Source organism: Periplaneta americana, chromosome 14, assembly GCF_040183065.1.
Source record: "Periplaneta americana isolate PAMFEO1 chromosome 14, P.americana_PAMFEO1_priV1, whole genome shotgun sequence".
In the NCBI taxonomy this organism is placed as follows: Eukaryota; Metazoa; Arthropoda; class Insecta; order Blattodea; family Blattidae; genus Periplaneta; species Periplaneta americana.
In genome coordinates this window covers 80933839-80949852 of record NC_091130.1, presented here as the reverse complement: position 1 = coordinate 80949852, position 16014 = coordinate 80933839, and the positions used below count along the sequence as shown (strand labels likewise).

The 16014-nt window shown below is 35.2% G+C and overlaps 1 long non-coding RNA gene across 2 annotated transcripts; it reads right to left on the bottom strand.

The window, feature by feature from the left end:
• Nucleotides 1-11232: 11232 nt before the first annotated feature.
• Nucleotides 11233-15502, bottom strand: LOC138713508 (uncharacterized). Of its 2 annotated transcripts, XR_011335881.1 has the most exons (5): nt 13584-15502; nt 13330-13388; nt 12302-12363; nt 12075-12199; nt 11233-11733 (listed from the first exon to the last, which is right to left on the bottom strand). It is a non-coding gene; the product is annotated as an uncharacterized lncRNA (long non-coding RNA). The 2 variants fall into 2 exon arrangements; XR_011335880.1 differs by lacking the exons at nt 13330-13388; nt 13584-15502 and having other exon boundaries at nt 12302-12460.
• Nucleotides 15503-16014: the final 512 nt, after the last annotated feature.

The window sequence follows — 16014 nt, the reverse complement described above, 5'->3', positions numbered from 1 at the left end:
TTTCCTCATTATCCAGGTTTCACTACTATAAAGTAACATCGATTTCGATACTATATTATGCAATCTGAGTTTGACCTCCTTCCTCATTCAATTTCCTAAGTATCTATTAATACATCCATTTATTGAATTATATTTCATTACATTGTTGTCAAGTTCTTGGTTCAAATTATATATGGATAGGTCGCATCCCAGGTATTTAAAAGTATTCACCTGTTCTATTAACTGATCTTTTATAACGATTTTAGCTCTTCTATTGTATTTTCCTTCCATAGCCATTACTTTGGTTTTATTGCTAGGTATTTTCATATTAAAGGTTTCCAAAACTTTATTTAGTTTTGTTACATTCTCTTGCAGATCATTTTCAGATTCGGCGAACAAGACCTGGTCGTCAGCAAATAGTAAGGTATTTATTGATTTATTTAATCTTAATTTAATACTTTTAGGGTGTAAAGTTTGCCATTCCTGCATAATTATATATATATATATATATATATATATCGAACAATATTGGGGATAGGCCACAACCCTGTCTGAGACCTTGATTAACTTTAAAAGGAAACCCTTTGTTTATTATTATCTGGGTGTTATCATATAATGATGTGATGGCATTGATCAGATTGTAAGGAACGTCACAATACTGTAGTATTTCCCATAGTTTCTGTCTATCTACTCGATCATATGCTTTCTTATAGTCTAAGAATAGGATAAAAAGTGGTAGATTAAATTCTCTTCTTTTTTCCATCAGTTGCTTTATGACAAAGACTGCAACCATAGATGATCTGCCTTTCCTAAACCCACATTGTTCCTCTTGTAGGAAGTTTTCCGTCAATGGTTGTAGTTTGAATTTTATTATCGATGTATAAATTTTGTATGCTGAGCTTAGTAGTGATATACCTCTATAGTTCGAGCAATCTATTCTATTTCCTTTCTTGTGTATATTAATTACATTTGCTATCTTCCACTCTTCTGGTATTTTGCCACTGCTCCAGATATAATTTAGTAATTGTATAAATCTTTTTTTCCAAGTTAAACTGGGATATTTTATTAATTCAGTATTTATATTATCTATGCCCGGAGCTTTTCTGTTTTTTGCTTTTTTCAAGACTTTTTCTAAATCTGTCATCTTGATTGCATTATATTCTTCTATTATGTCTGTATTCGTTTCATAAGTCTTTTCTTCCTGTATTAACAAACTTTTGTAGTGCTTTTCCCATTCGTCTGTACTTATGACATCAATTTTCGCTTTATCTTTCACATCCTCCCTCAAAGTGCGGAATATCTTGAAGCCAAATCTTTGTGCTCCTGTTAAATCATATTCTAGTCTTTTGACAAACTGTTCCCAACTTTCTTTATTAGCTTGTCTTGATAATTTACGAACTATTGCTCTTTGTTTTTTGTACGATATATGATCTTCCATTTTCTTTCCATTAATCCATTTAAGATAGAGCTCTTTCTTCTTATTAATAGCTTCTTTCAATGTATCGTTCCATAATTTCAACCGTATAGGTTTTCGTCTCATTTGTACTCCTAATACTTCATTAGCTGCTTTAGTTACAATTGATGACAGCGTTGTCCAGTCTTGATTTATATCACATGTTCTTCCTCTTATTAGTTTATCTATTCTAGTCTTGCATAAATTTCTTATTCCAGATTGCTCCAATAGTTGTATCTTGAAAGGTAATTTCTCAGTCTTTTGTTTTTCGTTTTTCTTTTTCCAATATTTCTTTGGTAATTTAATCTTCGAAACAACTAAGAAATGGTCTGTATCAGCTCCAGCTCCTCTAAATACTTTTGTATCTTGGAAGTATGTGCTTATTTTTCTGTTTGCAATAACGTAATCAATTATTGATCTTCTTCCTCCTTCAGATCAAGTAAATTTATGAATATTTTTGTGTGGGTAGAAAGTATTGGTAATTCTTAGGTCGTTTAAGGTGCAAAATTGTATCAGTTGTTGGCCTTCATCATTTTTTGTGTCTTCTTCATGTGATCCTATAACGTCCGTTATTGTTGAGTTCCCCACTCTTGCATTTAAGTCACCTAAAATTATCATGTAGTCATTTTTCCCCGTTTTATCTATGTTATTTTGTAGTTCTTTATAGAATCGTTATGTTTCCTCTTTATTCCCATCTGAGGGAGCATATACTCCAATAATATTACAATGTGATCTACCAGTTCTAAATTTTAGCATGATTTTTGTTGAATTAAATAACGATACCCATTATGATGCAAAATTGGCTTCTGTTTTTGCGAAAAAAAATATATGCCGTGTTACTTAGGACTTAAAATTTCGTTTGTGAATACAACTGCGTCCACCATTGTGGCTGAGAGGTTAGCGAGTCTAACTCCGAACCCAGCGGTCCCGGATTCGATTCCCGGTCAGGAAGAGTTGCCTAGGTTAGGTTTTTTCTGGGTTTTCCCCCACTCCTATGGATGAATATCAGGTAACTTTATCAGGCGATTGGAACCTCACTCATCTTCGTCACTTCCTTTTCCTCCCCCAGAATCCTTTCCTCATCATTCCGTTTCTAGTTTTTCAGATCACTCTACCGGCTCCTTCCGAAGCTGCTGACTCTCTAGGCCGGCCTCCGTGGAATGTAGTTAAGCGACGTTGGATGCCATTTTGCGAAGTCACTCGTGGAAGGAGCTTCGCCTCGGACCGACAGGGAGGCCTTGGGGGAATTAGCCGAAGCAGGAATGGTATATGGATTCTGTCGGTTGTAGGGACCGGTCGTTAAGGGAGTCATGTGGTTAGGGCGGTGCTTGTAGGGAATATGTGGCATGAAACTCATGCAATATCGAGGGTTAGCGCAATAGATCTCAATAGGTCATAGTGCTGGGCCATCCGTGCCCCCCTCCTCAGTTAAATTCCATTCCATTCCACTACAACTGCACATTTATATTTGTGTTTTTTGCCGGCTTACAGTCAAATGGAGACAATGCAACAATCAATACACATATCAAAAAGGCCTATATAGGCTATTTTTAAGAAAAAACCATCGAGAAAATATCCTGAAACTTTTTCAACATTGGGCTATATGGATTGTACCAAATATCCTGCACCTTTTTTAACATTGTACCATATGGATTGTACCGAATGTAACTGGATTTTTCCGTTTGTGCCAAATGTCAATGAACCATTACTGCTATTGAACGATATGGATTGTACCAAACGTTCGATAATCTACCACTGATGTTAAAGCATCTACAAATAAATGCATTTAGAAAATATAAATTAATGTTATGTCACAAGTTACGTTGTAGATGACATGGTAATATTTTATGGCACTAGTGTAATAATGTGGCATATTATGCAAGATTCTGACTAAAAGTAAAGAGCGTTTATAATGCTAGTGCACAAGAAAAAATAATTTAATGCCTCTATGTCAATTTTTCTCGCTTTTACGTAAGGCTTGCCATTAGCCTTTATATATTTAAGTTTTATAATAATTTCGAACTAGAAAATAAAAGAGAACAGAAAATTCAGGTTTTACGAAGGTGGATGAAGTAATGAATTCCTTAAGTTCGAATTTGCATGTTGTACGAATATTTTGTGATTTGCTAAAGCTTTTCATTGCATAAATCTTAATGTAAATTACTAGTAAGCAAATTAAAGCTTCATGGTTAAAAAATAGGTTGATTTACGTCTTAGGTGTCGAAAAGAAAACAAAAAATTACTACAGGTTTTATCATACTAGTGAAGTCATTAAAAATATATTTAACCCATTTATGCCCAAATTATTTTTTATTAAAAATGGTGTTTCTTATATATTCCTACTTATTGACACATAAGAAACAAAATAAGATGATTATTGGTCCTCTCAAACCATTTACGCCGTAAATAATGCATGTTCCCATTCGGGAACAGTGGGAGTAAAGGGGTTAAGACAAATTAATAAGCATATAGCAACCAAGTCAATATAGCCCAGCCAAATTGATTGTTGAAACTAAAACTGAACACTCTCTGTCGATCCCATGAAATGATAAATGTCTCAATTTCGGTGGGGAATATGTTGAAAAATAGCTCAACAATTGCTGTGTATGTTCCAATAAATTTGTCCAATGAAATTGTGTTTTCTTTCTGTTAACGGCCTCTGGCGAACTTATTTCTTTACGTCACTCGTAAATGCGGTCGAGTGGCCAAAATTTGTATAAGTACTTCTTTTGATATTAATTCATTTAATCTGAAATGATTACAGGGATAACCTGTTACCCCATACCATTTGTTATGTTTATAGTTCTCTCTCTCTCTCTCTTTTTTTTTTTTTTTGTTTTAATATTGGAAAATTCGATACTTTGTGTATACTCATTTTAGGTTGTGTTGAGATTGTAGCTCGTGGAATAGTGTGATTTTATAGCAGTTCTACTGAGAGTCATCTGTTACTCCTGTATTCAACCACGTATGTATTATTTCTTACTCTAACCTTGCCTACAGATCTTCGCTCAAATATTCAAGGAATATAACACATTGAAGAGGATGAGAATGAGCCAGAATTGTCGACGAATATCAACAGGAGTGCCAGGTTTCACCTCTGCCCAAGAGCAAAACACAGAAAAAAACAAAAATTGTGTGTTCCAAATATAATAGGTCTGTATGTCAAGATCATCGATTGGATGTGTGCCTTATGTGCAAAGAAACATAAATGTAAACTGATCACCAAATGAATTGTCAAAATTAAATATATTGCTTTCTGACAATCCTGTACTATGTTAACATTTCTTTTCGGGTAAAGCCTTGGTTTCTCTGAACCGACGCATGCGACGTGCGAGATGCGAGGCCGCCACTGCGAACCATCTTCGCAATGACGCTGCGAGGCTTGTGGTTTCTCAGGCTGCGAGATCCGTGGATCAGTCGCTGAGCGCATGGGGATCTCGTCACCTGTTTGCTAATGATGAAAGAGGAAGATAATGATGAAGAGGAAATGATCCTGTATTCTTTTTGGTGAAGACAGTGATATCTTCAAGAATAGGAAAAGCGAAGGTGCTTACAATATTCTTGTAAACCGCCATCTGATTGATAGTGAAACAAAATTTAAAAGTTATTTTGGAGTCTCAATGGATCTCTTCTATAGACTTTTGCGCTATACTGGAGAATTCCCACGGTATCATTGAACCGTGCCGTTACATTTAGCGCCAAATTTTACTAAATACACAATCTCGCCAACATAAGAACACGATGTTGGTGTGTGGCGTCATTAGAGAGAGAAATTTGTTTATTTTCTTTCTGTGCCTCCTTCGTTCTGAACATTACTGAGAGATAGCACCACTGTTAGCTACAAGGTATATTTGCGCAAATATATTGCAAGTAGATTACGTGACTTAAGCACAGGAACGCCATTTCGTAATTTCATTTAAGAAACAAGCCAAACGAATTATCTTTGCATCAAAAACGGATGCTCCCTGGACCAAATTATCGTATTTTATAATTGTTTGAAACTTATTACATGACTTAGATGAGAGTTTCGAGACAAAACAGTTTTGCTATATTTGTTTTTTTTATTAAATGTTAAGCACCACTGTTAGGTACAAGGTGTATTTGCGCAAATATTGCGGGTAAATTATGACGAGTGGCTTAGATGAGAGGCTCGCGACAGAAACAGTTTTGCTGTAGCGCATGCGCGGACCTCTCATGCAGTGGAAGCGTGATCCTTGAAATTATTTTCGCGTGTACATTGAAGATTAAATGATTGAGATCCCTTCTTGTTCCGGTTACAGACCTTGGATATACGAAGGTTAGGTTTGGTTAGTTTAGGTTTTTATTAGCCAAGTCCGCGCATGCGCAGACAGGCAATATCCTGTCGCGAGCCGCATGTGATAAGTGATATGAGGTCGAGGAATGGGAGAAGGTTAGGTTAGGTTGGGTTAGGTTAAGTTTGGTTGGGTTGGGTAAGGTTAGGTTAGGATAGGATAGGTTAGGTTGGGTTAGGATAGGATAGGTTAGGTTGGGTTAGGTTAGGATAGGTTAGGTTGGGTTAGGATAGGTTAGGTTAGGATAGATTAGGTTAGGATAGGATAGGTTAGGATAGGATAGGTTAGGATAGGATAGGTTGGGTTAGATTAGGATAGGTTAGGTTAGGATAGGTTAGGTTGGGTTAGGTTAGTTTAGAATAAATTAGGTTGGGTTAGGATAGGTTAGGTTAGGATAGGTTAGGTTAGGTTAGGATAGGATAGGTTAGGATAGGTTGGGATAGGATAGGTTGGGTTAGGTTAGGTTAGGCTAGGTTAGGATAGGTTAGGATAGGTTAGGTTGGGTTAGGTTAGTTTAGGATAGATTAGGTTGGGTTAGGATAGGTTAGGTTAGGATATGTTAGGATAGTTTAGGATAGTTTAGGTTAGGGTAGGTTAGGATAGGTTAGGTTAGGATAGGATAGGTTAGGATAGGTTAGGATAGGATAGGTTGGGTTAGGTTAGGATAGGTTAGGTTGGGTTAGGTTAGTTTAGGATAGATTAGGCTGGGTTAGGATAGGTTAGGTTAGGATAGGTTAGGATAGTTTAGGTTAGGGTAGGTTAGGTTGAGTTAGGTTAGGATAGGTTAGGTTAGGGATGGGGAAGTGACAGAAGATTTTAACATGAAGTTTATTTACACATTATGTAATATAAATATTGTTTTCATGTATTTGACGAACCTTTTTTATTTCAACATAAAATTTGATTTCAATTGTTCATGTAGTAGTTAAAATTATAGAAAATTTTACTTATTTGGAAAAATAGAACTTTAAACAAACTTTTCATTAAACAATGTATTGTTAGTGTTATAATTCTGTAACTTGCCGATGTAAGGTAAAACTGGATTGATTTCATGAAAAATTACAGTATAATAATGTTACAGGAGACCGAAGAATGTGACAAGGTTAGAGTGGGTTTGATGAGAGAATAGATTCGTGACAGGAGACCGAGGACTACTATGAGGTTAGAATGGGTTTCTTGAGGGATAGCTAAGTGACAGAAAACCGAGGGCTGTAGAGTAATTTTAAGATAAAGACGTAATTAGGATGGATTTCACAGGAGCGTGGTTGCAATATCAGTTTTTATTTCTAGTCCCACTGGATACAGGATGCTAGATGGATGAATTTTAGCATTCGGCTTTCTTCTTTTGCACTGCATTCCTTGTTGAATATGTAAGTTGCTAGGTAGCCTGTAAATTCACTTTTGCGCCGGTGGTATTGGGGGAGCGAAGCTTTTACATGGCGCCAAGTTGACTCAATCGTATTTGTGTGTGCACCAGATAATTTGTTCACAAATTGTACGGAGTGGTTGACTGTTAGATGATTAAAACCATGTTCACTTATGTTGTTATATGATTTCCAACAGTCTGAGAAGATAGTTGTTCCTGGTTTTACCCACTTTTTTATTAGTCTTAGGAGTGTTTGTTCACTACGGTCCTCTATTGGCACTAAAAAACACAGTCCGGTACCACGTTCGACACCTCCAAAGACCCACTGTCCCTGTACATAACGACCTTTGTAGTATTTTTGTTTACCAAATTTACTCTCATCTATTTCGATGACTTTCCCTGGACCGCCAATTTGGGTGGAAGACATTTCTACATAGAAAATTAACACAGATCTTACAAGGGATCTCCACTTACTGAGAGTATGGTCATCAAAATTGTACTCTTGTTTTATGTTATTCCCGGGCGTATTATTGAGGATTTCATATAGCAGGAACATGATTTCTTCATATGTTAAGTTGCTGTTGTTGAACAATGACTCGTATCTTGTAGTCAACTGCGTATTGCAATTCTTTTTGTTACATCGCCATTTATCGCATTTCGTGTTGAGTTTCATTTGGATTCCACATTTTTTGCATTTGGCAGAAGTTTTCATAAGACCCACTTCCTGAAGAAATTTGACACTCATTTGAATATCAGTGAATAATATTACGAAAAATTTTCTGTTGGGTTTACCTTCATTGCCTATTGTTGATCTGTTGTAAGATCCGACGCAAGAATTGTACCTTTCTGTCATTTCCTTCTGGAAACGTTTTACAATGTCTTCTAAAGTGTCCATTTTATCTCGAACTAAGATATCTGTCGAATTTTCTTTTGTTTTATTACGGCCGAATGTGTTCATTTCTTTCGTATCGATGTTTTGTATTCGGTCATGGCCTTTATGACAGTTTTTGTTTCGTAATATTGATAAACAATAATAGGCCTATAATGAAAGCGGTGAATAATTTCATGGACCCTAAATTTTTTTTCGTAAAAGGCAGGCTATTTTTCTCTACGCCAGAAATAAAACGGCAACGCGGTCATAATTACGTACTTAACGCTTTGGGGAACATTAACCGCAAATTTACTTTCCGTCATTTGAATGATATTCCATCAAACACGCCTTTTTTCATATTCATTTCCTTGTGATAGCCCACTTTAAGATCTTACTACATCTGCATTTCTTTTAATGCGTTCAAAACACCGCCGTTGTACTACATAAAACCTTGCTCTTGACTAATGCAGTGAATTATTTAAGAATATAGTCGCGAATTTTACTACCACCATTTCGATTGTGTTTTGTTTGGCACGGCTCGGTACGGCCTGGTGACTAGTGGCCGGCGAGTAACGTCCACTATCGATATTCGTCTGCCGTGGGTATTATCCAGTTGTTCCAAAATTTAATCCATAAGATGTCAAGAATATATTTTGTTTCTTCTGCCGTGCACCAAGCAGTTGAATATCACCCTGTCTGTAAATAGACCTCTGGGAACTTATGATATCTGCGTATTCATTTGCAATAAAGTAAATATATGTTTTGTATATTTAGGGCCTGTACTACGACTCTCGGATAAAGTTCTAGTTTAAACTTATCCGGCAGATGGCATATTTATCCGGAAGTTGGGTTGTAATTGCGTACTACGACTTTGGTTATGTCAACGAGTATCTAACTCGTTGGGTTATGTGCAATCTGGAGGCTAAACTTCCAGATTAGCAATCCGGAAGCCAGAGTGGCAGATAGGCGTTATCCGGAGCTTAGCCTCCAAAGAGTTACTTGGAGGCTAAGTCCGGAGGTTGGAACTCAGTGTTGAAATCAAGATGGCTGCACGTCGTACAGCTGGTGATTTGAAGGATCAATTTAATTTTGATACTGATTCTGATGATACGTTCTGGAGCAGATGCTTCGTTATATCAGAACAGCAAAACGAATTAGGCTGCGTCAAAATAATTTTGAAGAGTGGGATGACCATAAATTTTTGAGACAGTTTCGAATAATGAAACCTACTACATGAAATCAATGATCAACTGAAACAAGACACAGATCGTAAGTACACAGTTAATAATAAGCTACACTATTTCGGTAGGTATTACATTAATATTTTGTATATAATAGCACTATAATAATTATTTTGAAGTACAGTAACCTGTAATAAGCGTACAGTAGAAGTGAGGTTAGAATGTTGCTTCATGCAGGTGTTCTGTTGCCCTTACAAGGTATTAAGGTGATTAATATAATAATATAGGGCAACCTACAATAAGTTTCAAAACACTTTTATATAAAAAAAATAATAATAACCGTATATAATATATCAAAATCCTTCATATGGTAAACTATCATTTCTTCACAATTGCGTTACCACTTTAAGATACAAATGTAACTATCATTTCTTCACAATTGCGTTACCACTTTAAGATACAAATGTATTCACATATTTGGTTTCTAGTCAAGTCAGATGTACCGTAAACGAAAGAAAAATTGAGTGCCGACACCAATTTCCCAAATAAAGGTGGAAAGTTGCTGTGAAAGTGGAGTCCGGTGGAGAGGTACGGGTAGGCAGGATCGCTCTATCGAGATAGAAGGGGTAGGCGGCAGGAAAGGGCAGCACATTCATTTCATTACTGTGTTTCCTTACTAATTAAAGGGAAAAGACAAGTTTTCGTAAGATCGAGTTAGTGACAGGTTAGGTTAGTATGATTTGCATATATTTACAATTGTCTTAAAAAAAAAAAATGTCAAAACTACATCCAAACCTCTCTCTTCCAGGCTATCCTGTAGGGAGTCCTTGCCTTCTTTTGGTAACGCTATTGTAAAGATTTACCAGTAAAGGTGTAACCAAATCTCATTGTTTGTTCATTTTTCCAGAAATAATGCCTTACCTCCAATGGACCAATTACTACTGGTATTGAGATTCTATGCCACTGGGAGAACATTGACAACAGTAGGAGATTTTTGTGGGGTCCACGAAGTTACAGCAGGAATTGTTGTCAATCGAGCTAGTGCTGCACTTGCTGCTTGGTTTAATTGAAGTGATGACTTTTAATGCTTCATTGGGAGTAGTTTTATTTGCTCCAGTAATTAAGTGCAAGGCTTGTTTTTTTTTTTTTTTTTTTTTCAAGGGATTCTGTCTCTCTTTTTGATGCTGTTACAAATACTTCTGAATAGTATTTTAATACAGGTTTTATGTACATATTATAGGTCTTGATTAAAGTTTTCCTAGAACTGTTTCATTTTGTGTCTGCTAGTTGTTTAGTCAACTCTCCGAAGATAGATTGGAATACCAATAAAGCATCACTCATGAGACAACTCTCAGGAGATAATGTGGTAGGGCGGCAAGTTCCCTTCTCCTTCCTTGCATATATCGCTCGCCAGTAGGAGTAGGCCTAACATATTTCACTAATCAGACTTAAGATATGCTTGCTATATATTATTATTTAACAAACTGTAACAGTTTATTGAATTTTAGACATGACAGGTTTTCTTCATTTCCTGAAAGTTTTGGAATTGGCATTTATGTTTTGCAAGGGAGCTGTTTCATTCACGCTAGGCCTAGTGATTCATGTATGCAAACATATTCATATCGTTACTTTTTAAACATATTTTATTGCTTGGATCCCTCACAGTGATCTCTTAACAGGCTAATGCACTGTATCTGCAATTCAAATTTATTTTACATAAGCAAAATATGGTAAAACAACATTTTTCAAGAGGCACATTAATTGAAGCGTCAGCTGGAACAACGTAATAAGTTACATTTGGTAAAATTTATAGGAGCTGCAAAAATGTGTATGCGCACAACTTTGTTCTTATGAGGGTAGCAAACTTTTGAGTGGACAAATTTCACGTACTGCATTGATGGACAGTTGCAAGCAAAGGAGTATAGCAAGGTAACATGACATACAACATTATTACACAGAAACATGCTGAATGAAAATTTTGTAACTTACAACGTTGTTCCAGCTGACGCTTCAATTGTATTCAGGTACTCTGTGAATGTGTACTTAAAACAAGAGAGATGGACTATAGCTGCAATTAAATTTAAAATTTATTTATTTATTTTGTGTAAACAAAACACGACATTTTTCAGGAGACACAATAAGCATAATCATTTATTACATCCACTGTCTCATTATATATGCTATGGTACATGTCATATTTACAAATTAATAATATGCAGGCTAATACATAAGAGTACATAGTAACTGTAATTAAACATAACACAAATACATATGCAAATACACAAAACTTGGAAAACTGTGGCAGAGCCAACTTCAGCTATAAGCCCCATTTGTTAGAGATCTGCACGGGCCATAATTCTTAGGCCCGGCCCATCTCAGCCTGATCTGAACCAGACCCAAACCCAACCAGAAACCTTAGATTAGTTTATAATTATCACTTGACTCGAACCTAATCCTGAAGACTAGCAGATAAAGCAGAGACCATAGGGATCAAGAACAGGTGCAAGAGATTATCACTCCATTAGAAGGATGAGAAGAAGTAATCTCCCAGTCATCCAAGTCAAACAAATCTGATCAACAAAATTAAACATATCTTTTGTTAAAACATAAAGAATGGGTGATTTTTGTAGCATTTACTTTCTGCCACTAATTGAAGATGTCCTTGTAGATGGACCACCCATTAAAGAAGAGGAAAAAGTAATGTAAAAACTCCAAATGTTACTTTTGATATTCCAAACCCCATCTCTTTCCAAACATGAGGACATGACTTATTTTTATTTCAAATCATTCTTTGTTATAATGTTAGCATCCAACTTTCAACTAATGTATTTTTTAAAGAAATCAGTGTAATAGTATTGAAGTTCATGCACTTCTAACATCTCAAGTATAATTAAGTCAACATTAAACTTACAGTTCACAGATGGAGAAAGATTTTTCAATGTGGCTAATGCACTCCTCAGAGGCTTGCTTTTTTTTCTCTTTTTTTTTTTAAGCATCCTTGGGTTGTAACTCGATCAGCTATTATCCCATTATCAGCTGAAATATTTAAGAGATGGATATATGCTTATATTCAGACCTTTCTGGGTTTAGCCTACACTACCTACACTGAATAAACCAGTAATTTCACTTAAAACTTACTTTCATTACACTGTGTAGACACCCGTACAGTGGAAGACCTTCATCTGCTGCACCAGCTGACTCTGTAATATTTTAAGAGTGGAATTAATTCTTAAGATATTTAATTCTGGAGAAAGATGATGTTTTATCATAAATGTGTGGACACTTCAAAGTCAGCAGCTGTAACAATATTGTATTTTCTAACGTGCTATTAATCCAAACTCATTTTTAACAATAAGAAAGGAAAGCTGCAATAAAAAAGAGAGAGAAAAAACCAAGCAAATAGTTCTTTTGTAAATAGAGTGTAGTCAGTTTCTGTTTTACCTTATGAAGAGATATTTTTCAGTTTTTCTCTACACAAGAAATCATTCACAAGTTTCAAAGTGAGAATCCTCACAGTAGAATTGAAATACAACTTAACTAATGTGGCCTAATCTGATTACAAACCCATTACAGAGAAATCTCAAAATAAATTCTTCAGTTTAGTGTACTTTCTATTTTAGGCCTACATTTATAAATTTCAAATTCCCACTCAAATCCCACATAATATTATAATACAATGATGTTTACTTTTTATGACATCCATTTCTTGTGACCATTTCATCATTATGTACAATTTATATTTTAACATTTTTTTTTTTTTTTTTTTTTTTTTTTTTTTTTTTGCATCTAATTTATCTACTGCTTGCTGCAGATTTCATATAGTATGTGTGTTAGTTTTATTTTCAACATGTTGGCTGAAAATGTGTTTACATGTTACAGCTATTTCAGATTGGAAAAGTAAGCATCATATGTAGAATGTGAAAGAACATTTTGTAGTATAAATCAAATTAGATGGAGATATTGTTGGGATGTCCAGTTTCACTTCAAAAACTAAAGAATTGTACTGTGAAGCTGAATGGTACTGTAAATAAAAAAGAAATAATAGTATTATAATGTAATACCGACATTAAATTAAATTTGTATAAAAATTTTCAAGAATCTAATATTTTTTTTATCTCTAAAGCTCATCATCTCTTCTTCTTACTCTTAATTCCTTACACACTAACCTCATTCGTGTTATTAGCTGCACTGGTATCAGTGGAACTTGGTTTTGTTACTACTTCGGCTGTAACAAAAGTAAGTAAATAAATAAATGAGTGAATGAATAAATAAATAAATAGAATTCAAGCTTGTGTTATACAATTTCCTCTGCTTATTATTTAATAATTGTATAATTTAACATATAAGTGAACTTATGCATTGAATAGGAATCAAAATCACTGAGAAATCACTCAATTGATAGGAGAATTAAATCACTTACCTTGGCTAAGTTTGGATTTGGTTTTGCTTCAGTTGGAGGGGCTCCAATTTGTTTGTAGCCTGCATTGTCTCTCTGCAGCAGCAATTTTATTTGTGTTCTTTTCCAAGAATTCAAATTTGCTTCTCACCTGTTTTCAGGTCCTTGTATTTGTGCTGACGTTACTATATTCTTCCCATGCTTCATTCTATATTACTAAAAAGGAAGTAAAACTAGGTTAATTCATATGCAACTTACAACATTAGAAAATATACTGTATTTCTCTTTTTCCCTTATCTAAGTTTCTATACCTAAATAAGCAAAAGCTTTTAATGGACGACTGTCAGTACAATATCAAACATATGATTATACTGTACATAGAAACTTTGGAAAAAACTTAATATCTGCTGTTTCTATGTTATTTTACGAGGTGTTGAATGTGCATTACAAACAGATAGGCCTATTGCATTTTAGTGGAAACGTCTCTCCACCTCATGCTGTTCTTTTAAAAAATAATGTTAGGCCCTATCTGTGATCGAATGGTATTATGGGCCTAATAGAAAATACCCGCCCATTTATTAACAGTAAAATACGTAGGCCTAACATACTGAAATATTGGTAATTTGCTAGGAACAGTGTACCTTGCTGTACTAATATTGGTTAGAACTCCCAGGCCAAAGACATCATTCATTATTATCAGTATCAGTGAACTTTTCTTTTTTAAACGAGTTATTGTGCCTTCGACCCATGATTTGAAGCCGTGAAGTACACTATTTCTAAAAAATTACCGAAATAGGCCCTATTCACTAATAATGTAGGCTATACAACAAACTGAAAGCACACTTAATATTAATTACAATACAAAAATAATTGCCACCTACACTTCTTGTGCAGTTACACATGAATAAAACAATGATTATGGAGAAAAACGCACTTTTGCTGGAACCCGCACCCGTCCTGTTTAGGGCTACCAATTAAAACCAAAATACTATCATATGGTAGGAATTATTACTATTCGAAAAGAAACATAACCTTTAAAATCTTACCTTTTGCTTCCATGTAAAGTTTCTTCATACAGTATGTGTAATTTTCTGTTCTTCACTCTGGCTGGAGCTTCAGTATTATAATAAATAATAACAATAATGCTTACAATAAAACCTCAAAATAAATAGTACCATATAAACACGGAACAAAAACATGAAATACGCGGGGAAAGGTATACCAACGCAATAAATTTCACTACATTTTCAGTAACTTCATTGCCAACGTAATAAAAATGTTACTATATCTTCCGGATAACAATCCTGCAGTTAAAATCCGCTGGTAGTACAGAACAAAATATTTAACTTCCAGATTACTAAACTGGAGTATACGAATCTGGAGCTTTAACAGGCGATCGTAATACAGGCCCTTAATGTATTATAACCAGAAATATTTACACCAATATAAATAAATTTATTTATGACGGTTTTAGTAATTAATGCAACAATACAATGCTGTAGCAATAATGAAACACACTTATTTTAGTAATATATGTCTTTACCAAGTGTGGTAAGGCTCAAAGCATCTTTGACAGTGTGTTACATCACACTTCTTGCGAAATATTACTGGTCTCCATTTACACCATTCCATCCGGCAGTGTTTCGAGAGGGTCAATTTGCCATGAAATGAACTCTATTATCAAACCTCATATCAAATTTCACTCCTCGAGGTGATGAAATTAGGCGCCCCATTCTCTTGCAATTCGAAAACATCTTGAGATATTGAACAGCCAAGTATCATCGGATTTTAAGTAGGTCCAGGGAGTCTCGTCCATGTATTTCTCTGTAGATAATCCAACCTTAGCCGCCAAAGAGATTTAAAGCCCTCTCACTAGCAGTAAACACTTGTCGGCTCGCTCGCCCTTAAAAGCAACCGATAGAGGCGCTGCAAGACAACCTCACATACAGTGACTCTACCTCGCGCAATTTGTGCCGGCTTCTGCTACAGTATTATTTATATATAGATAATGTATGTGTACATGACGAAAGCGGGTAATATGCTGTAGTTCCTTGTGCGTTTAGTAGTGTATTGTGAAAAATGGTATATTGCTGCGTGCCATTTTGTAAACAGGGCTCCCGTAATAAAGCTCCTGGCGTTAGTTTTCATGAATTCCCTAGTCAAGATTCCACTAGACAACTATGGATTAAAACAATAAGCAGACAAGGTATGTACGTTCCTGAAAGAAATATTTTAAATGTTTATATTCAGTTCCTACCTAAATAGTTTTCATTTTATCTCTTATGTAGGTGATACGAAGGATAAATTATGGCAGCCTAATGATCATTCTGTGGTATGCAGTAATCATTTTCTTGCCACGGACTATAAAACTGGTCTGAAGATAAAGAAATTGAAGCCCGATGCACTTCCTAGTGTTTTTCAAGATTACCCTCCAAGTAAAAGAATTAAATTGAAT